The sequence below is a fragment of the Ruditapes philippinarum genome, unplaced genomic scaffold (assembly GCF_026571515.1).
Source record: "Ruditapes philippinarum isolate M1 unplaced genomic scaffold, ASM2657151v2 ctg3307_1_1_1_1, whole genome shotgun sequence".
NCBI classification, from domain to species: domain Eukaryota; kingdom Metazoa; phylum Mollusca; class Bivalvia; order Venerida; family Veneridae; genus Ruditapes; species Ruditapes philippinarum.
In genome coordinates, this window is record NW_026855911.1 from 64,126 (window position 1) to 72,139 (window position 8,014).

The 8,014-nt window shown below is 30.7% G+C and overlaps 1 long non-coding RNA gene across 1 annotated transcript; it reads right to left on the minus strand.

The window, feature by feature from the left end:
• Positions 1-245: 245 nt before the first annotated feature.
• On the minus strand, positions 246-7,587 carry LOC132744783 (uncharacterized). The gene is made up of 3 exons (XR_009627747.1): positions 7,259-7,587; positions 973-1,028; positions 246-518 (listed from the first exon to the last, which is right to left on the minus strand). It is a non-coding gene; the product is annotated as an uncharacterized LOC132744783 (long non-coding RNA).
• Between the last annotated feature and the right edge of the window lie 427 nt (positions 7,588-8,014).

The following is an 8,014-nucleotide window of genomic DNA, read 5'->3' on the forward strand; positions in this document are numbered from 1 at the left end:
GTTCCTTCACCTTTGATTAGCTTTAAATCCAAGTTCCCTGCTCATTAGCAACTGCGGCCGCAAGGAGGCGCCCTCCTAATCCCATTTCGTCTGGTAATTTTTGTTGGAACACCTAATGCAAAAGAAATGGATTGCTTCATCGCAGTCGTATTTTTTCAAAGAAGTTTACTTCAGAGTCTTTGTGGTAAGAAAGGTAAAAAGTCCTTTCAAAGGCTCATACTCCAAACTTTGAAAATCAGGCGGGTGGATCCGATTTTTCTCATGATACCAATTATTCTTATTCCCATTAACTCGTTTGTGTCTTTAGCGATCATGCATATTGAAACGTTTTGAATGAGATTTTCGTATGTAGTTTTCCTAAAGTCGTCATTCCATTTGACTCCAAATGACCGGCATAAAGGTTCGTCAGGAGTGAACTGATTTGCCATGATTTCAAAAGTTTCTTCATAGCGATCGCTTGTTATAATTGCAAGGCGTCCATTATCCATCTCATAATCTTTCTTTATTTTGTCTAAAGCCTGAAATTTAAAACCATTAAATTGTATTTGATTGAACAAACATTAAGATTACTGAACGTGATTTTTATACAAATAGGATTAAATGTTTACATGACACAGAATATATAGACACATTAAAAATCGCAAATCTATTGCATTTAAATTTACAAAAAAATAAATAAATAAAAATAAATAAAGAAATAATTCTTATCTATTTAGTTTTTCCAGAATTCATTTTAGTTCGATTGTGCAGGAATCTATAAGCTTTATTCCTGTAACCAACAAGTAGTAAGCAATGAATTGCTCAAGGAAACAATGGCTTGCCTCTGACGAGATCTGCCTTAACTCAGCCATCAATCCTTGGATTCATTATATGGGCACACTTTGTAGTTTATTTATATATTTATATTTAAAATACATGCATGTTTCATTGTTTTCTACAAACAAACTTTCAAATAGAAAGATTATTGTTTACCTTTACAGCTTGATCTAAAGATATATCGCAAGGAGTACCCATGTTAGAACACAAGTCTGTAAGAACAAATAAACTGTTATTCAAAAAATATCCAAAGTTCTTATTCATTGAAAAAATATAATAAATCATTAAAAGATACCGTTGTCTAAACATCTCAACCATGCTAAACAAATTATTGTTTAATGTTATCATTTCTTTAAAAACAATCAAATAAAGAAACAAATATCAAACCCATTTTAAATCAAGTTCAAATTGTAAGCCTACTAATGATACCTGTTAAACTTATTTCTTATATTAGTCAATTAATACAACAGTTCGACGACATTTACAATGTTAATACATAAACAATGTGTAAGAAGGCTAAGTATAGTATAAGTAACGGTCAAATAGAGAAAAACAAAATCCCTAAAAAAAGTCCAACACGGCAAACTTGAAAATGTTGCAGGCTCGGTTTGATTGAGCCTGTTTATGGACGATACTGGAAAGTGCAAGTTACCGTCCACGCCCCCTAGCATCGACATAAGCAGAATTCATCATTTAAACACTAAAATGGTGAAATTTTGAATTTAGAAACATCCATAAAGTCGTCATATTTGAACACGAACGAAACATTTTAACTTTTGGTTTGTCCACTAAGTCAATACGGTGATTTATATTGTGGTACAAAAGATGTAACTCTGTGAATGGCTTCAGACATGAGAGAGCATAGATGCTAGAGAAAACAACAACCTTAAAAACGAACATTTACTAAAACCAATAAGCCATTTTTAATCTCGTACAATGGTTTTTTATGTCAGCAGCAGGCAATATCGATTTGTCCTTAAGTAGCTGTTTTCTGCTCAATATACTACTGTTAGGCTTAAAAATGGTTGCATTGATTTTAGCGAAATCACATGTTTGATTGTATAACAGGCCTTTATAATAAATATACTATATTTGCTTAAATAAAAGCTGTCCCTTAAATGTTTTATCAACAGACAAACGCCCTATCAAATTCTAACTTTTTATTGATATATACGATATTTATCTTTATCATTTTCAAAAAAAGTTATATCGTGGAGATTTAATATCAAATTTGTAACGGTTTTAAGATGATTATTCTAACTCGTTTTTATCGCATATCAGTTAACCCGGTATTTGATAATATCACACAAGAGACATTCTTTCATTATGCTTTGATTGTCATCATCTCCGGTTTAATTGGGATATACATGTGTCGAAAATTGTAATTTTAGAATCATGTATTTTTAGACTAGCAAGACATTATTTTATTTGTATGCATTTCTATGTAACACGAAAACCTTTTAATACATATTGCAATTTTCTTCCTGTTATAAAAAAGAAACAAAGGCGAAATGTAAACTAATCAGATATTTCTACAACATACCTTTGGAATATGGAATATATCGTACAATGTTTTGTTGACTATAATTTTGTTTGTTTGTTTGTTTGGATTTTCACGGCACGTCAACACATAACTGGCCATATCGTGCCGAATGCTATTAAAGGCTTAAAATGTTATGTAAAACTTTGTTAATGACAATAGAAATGAACCAATTAGATCCTAGAATACAAGTTTATTTCTTTCAAATAATCAATTATGTTTTTTGATGGAATTGTATTAAAAAGTTCTTTGAGTGAATTTACAGAATAAAATCTATTACGGGCCTGTGAAAAATCATGACATTCAAAACAGTAAAATTTGCATTACAACCTACACAGAAAGGGGCATTGTCATTTGTAAGGAGATAAGAGTGGGTAATTTTAGTGTGTCCAATTCGGCATCGAAGAAGAACTGTTTGATCACGGCGGTTCGACAGAGATAGAGATGGTGACACATCAAATGTGCATTTACTGGTAGCTGTAGATATGTTTGATAACTTACGTGTAAATTTAAAACTTAAATTATGAACATCCTAATGTATTATATCCGCTCAATTAGGCGAGAATTACTGTTAACTGCACTGAAAGTTTAAACCACAGAACGGTCAACATTTTTTCCTTTTTTTTTAAAACATTATTTCAGTATCTCTCATATATCTTTTGGAAAGAAAAACATGTTTAATTTTAATTATATAATTAATAAAAGTATTTACTGGCGAAATAATGTTAAATCTTGTAACAAATATGGTACCTGATATTTTAAAAGTCTAATAAAATAAAAATTGGAGATAAAAGTATTTTATAATTTACAAGATCTACCATTATACTATTGTGAAAATTTAGGGAAACTTTGAAAACAGCCCGTTATTTTGGTAAATTTTGGGGTTTTTTTTATAAGGCTTTCTAAGTAGGAAATTGGTAAAAAACAAGTGTTAAAACGGGTGGGATAGGGTTACAATTTTATAGATATTTTATAAATTTTGAGTATAAACAATCATTTGATCGCGTGAATGGTTAGCTCAATGTTATTTTTTGTTTTTAACAATAGTTAATGAGAACACATTTTTTTCATAAGGATGATATTGTAGATCATCTAAATGGTCCTTATTTCTGAAAAAAAGGCTGTTCAAACACCCAAGCTTAAGATCAGAAAAGTGGTCATAACTCTTTTACCTACTACACAAACTATTCAATCTTCAATTAGTTTGTGTAGTAGATAATTATTTACTGTTTCCAGAATGATTTTAAAAAATTTTTTACCGTACGTTAAGTTTGTTTAAATTTTGCATGCAGCTGTCTTTTAAGGCACATATCTGACCTATGTTGTCAAATTTTCAGTTCCTTATAGTGCCCGTTAGGGTGATCATACCTTTAACGACAATTCAAAATGATTATACATGTATCAGAATGAAATTGCTTTGATTCTTCACGTAGTGTTTAGGAAACAACATCGATATTTTTATATTCTCACACTGTATGATGATTCATAGAGATTGCATACATGATATTATTTGATTTACTATCAATTACTGACTACTCATTTCTGCCGTTAGCTTGCATTCGAAATGCAGTTAATGGAAGGCATGTTTCTATATAACATAGTCCATGCCCACAGTATTCAAATTTCATAGGATGATTGTCCATATTGTGTAGAAGGCCTCTATTGATTTTGGGGTCACAAGGTCAAGGTCACTTTTACCTTAAAACTGAAAACAATTTCCGCTCAATAACTTAAGTATATATCAACCTACAGCTAAAGTTCCATTAGGCTTACAGTGTTCAAACTTTATAGGATGATTGCCTATATGGAATAAAAGATCCAGTCATATCTAAATTGGGGTCACAAGATCAAAGGACAATATTAAATGACCTTAATATTGTTAACAGTTTTACAACTGTCAAACTTCATAGGATGATCCCTTATATTGAATACATTAATTATATGCCATAAAACATTTGCTTATATTATGTTATACCCCTGACGTCTTTCCGTCCATCCGTCCTAGCATTTTTACTTACAAGATAACAACTTGATGGTGGTGCTTTGAAAACAGGAACTGTATTTATATGATGGTTCTTCAGTCATAAAGGAGGATTGCTTTTAGAAGGAGGTAATACAGTATTTAATTCCTATGTCTTACAAATGCTTCATCCTTACTAAAAAAAAAAAAAAAAAAAAAAAAACCACTTTCGGGCATATAATGCTCCTCCTAGCGGTGCTCTTGTTACTGTATGTTACACACTTTGTATGGTTACATATATATTTATATAATAATAATATTAATAATAATAATAATAATAATTGAACGATTATTTGGTTTTTCTATATAAAAAAGCTCTTTAAGATATGAGGGCGAAACCTGGGTGTTAGATGAGTTGCCGACTTTCTGTAATTTTTCGCATGAAATATCTTTTACTAAAGTCGTGGGAGCATATGTATGCCTATTTTATTATATCATCAGACTAAATATCCGTTTTGGTCTTTAAGATGCTATAGATTGTGAAGTAAAATCTACATAAAATCACATACTCGACTGTGATATTTAAATAAATAACCATAGAAATGATAAGATTAACAATTGTGTATTCTGCGCGTGTTTGCTGACTGGCAATGTAAAGCAGGATGCCTCAAGAATTTTGCTAATTTTCAGGACAATTTTGAAAATTTATTTGAATTAAAATATTGTGAAGTGAACAAAGAAAATAATTAACATATTGCAAACGGCACTTAAAATCGACGTAAATTACCGAACAGAGGACACGATAGGCAAAAATAGCCCTTACTGCGCAAATGAGGCAGTGGAAATACAGTGTTAAATACTGCAAACTCAGTCAGTAATCTCACATAACATGTACATTATTATTTGAATCTTAACTCCTTTTACTTTTTCTTAAATTCTCATTACATTTTCTCCAGTTTAATATATAGAAATACTTTGGCTCATATTGAGGCATGCAGCTTTAATATAAAATATGTTAGCTTCGTCAACCTCACTGGCACCGCTTTACTTAGGAAGGATTAACAATAAGACATCTTTACAGATCAGTTTATGCATATATGCAGTGTTGTTCAATAGTCGATATACTTGAGGACAATGCAAGCTTTAATAAGTTTTATTATACCTCAATATATTCTTCATTGTAAGACACCCATAGACCTATTATGTGTTCTGATTGAATATAACCCTCCTAGGATATATTCCTCTGGGAATATTTCTTATATTCTTGCATAACTCCATATTCAGCAAATTATACATTTATATTATGTCTTTACTGTATGTACAAATGTATAAAATTATTCTTGAACTGGTTTGTTTTGAGCGAAATTAAATTGTGAAATGACGACGTGTATTTATTATATACTAATAAATGAAATATTGAGAAATATTGATGAAATAAAATGCATATTTTCATTTTCCGTATTTTCACTGTAAAAATTTATTTTTCACTGCAGTGAAACATATTTTCCGTATTTTCACTGGTGTCTCGCCGGACTACTTTCTTTTAAATTCTGCCAGTACACAAAATTTAAGGGAAAGTCCTTCAAATTTTATTGCAAAAAAAGAGAAAAATGTATATAATAAACAGAAAATTCAAGTTTTTTCTATAAATACATGATTTATTTTCATCTTGTGGCATGAAAATTACCATATTTCACTCGTGGCTACCGCCACTCATGAAATATTTATTTTCATACCACTCGATGAAAATAAATCATGTATTTATAGAAAAAACTTGAATATCCTCTATTTATTTATTTCATTGATCGCGTACTTGATAAATATCGTAGTTGTACGTCTTACGGTTTAATTAAATAAATAACACATGACTGTCGGGGTGATAGAGGATGTTGCCAACCCTTGAACTGGCATATAACTAGTTCAAGTGTTGACAATATCATCTATCACCCCGACAGCTATGATCTATTTATATAATATTACATAGATATCTTATATTTCTCATATTTTTAAATTATGTTGCAAATATCCAATGTCTACTCATGACAAAACAAAACCATAAACAAAAATGCATTTTAAAACTATTAGCAGACATACGGTTCAAAATGAATCAAATAATTATCAGGAAATGTGTGCAACAGATATCGATATAAATTTGAATTTAAGTTAACAAAATCATTTAGACTGAATGCCGCACAAGTAGCTTTATTTATTGTGCCAGTTTCCGATATAGCTTACATTCATTGGAACAAAACAAACTTACAGAACGTATTTTTATGCCCCCTGCAGCTACATATCGATCTGTTGATGACAGTTTATTTCCTTAATACTCCAGTTAGAGCAGACTTTTCCTAGAGTAACATTGATGAGATGTTATAGAGTTAATGTACTCGTTCCATTTAAGATAGCTCTCTAGCACTCTTGCTAAACTTATAACTTATTGATATTGTACAGAATATTTGATAATCAGTTAAAACGAATCTGACAGATGACATAATAACTACACACAGAATGTGTTCTACACTGTCAACTATTTTCAATACCATTATTTTTCTACTTGTTTTTCACAACCCTGTATTAACGAGTCCTATAACAATATATGTCACTTACTCAGTCGTCAAAATCTGGTGACAAAATAATTAGAGGTCTTGCTCAGATTTGAAGTCACTTTTATTCAGGTCAAAAGTAATGCAACATATTGACTTGGAGACTACTATAAACCCTATTCACTTCACGTTTTTTTATTTGCACCATACATATAAAAGGTCGACTATGCCAGATATGCTACAATAAACAAAATTCTATAAACTTAGCACACAATTTAACTTATAACACTTATTAATTTTCACACAATACATAACTAAAACGCTTAATGTAGTTTATACATATATATATATTTACAGCTAAATTGATACTAAAATTGAATAAGTATAATTAACTCATACCTTTATATTCGTGTCTACCAATATCCAAGATACTGATAAAAACAGCTTAACTTTTAAGATATACCTTCTCTACACAACAGCTCTTTATGAACTGGTCATATTCCGGTTTTACGCTGAGCTCATAAAAATTTACTACAGGAGTATTTCTGCATCGATTTTTACGTGTCTAGAATTCCCTGTAATTGAATCACGATATGTTCTGAGATTATTCCGCTTGGTCGTGCTTGTTTTGACTGGATATCTACCATGTCAAAGTATCGATGCTTCAAACAGTATGTACTAAATACCCGGAAATAATCGTCTATCACGGATCAATATTCAGAGAGAATCTCTTGCTTGGAATATCTGCACATATTTATCTTTATTTTTTTTTGTCTCCTGATCCAGTAAAGCAGGAATGTGAAAATAGCGCATCATTTGTGAAAAAGTAACGCCGAATCTGTGTAAAACTGAAACGTGGCTGAAACGTGTAACACAGTAAGTAAAAGGGTCAAAATATCTTATAGTAAACCAAATTAAAATAAATGAGTAAGTGCATACGTCTGTTTGCTCATGATACATTAATCATCATTATAAATATTTCCAGGGATTTCATTACTATTAAGATAATTCGTGAGAATAACGACCTGATAACCATTTTGAAGACGACATTTGTGTTTCGTCGATATTAATCAGTACAAAACCCCATTCAAAACTTTATTGTCTTTATATTTGGTATACCATAGACAGTTGCAAAACTACTAAAGACATATTTTG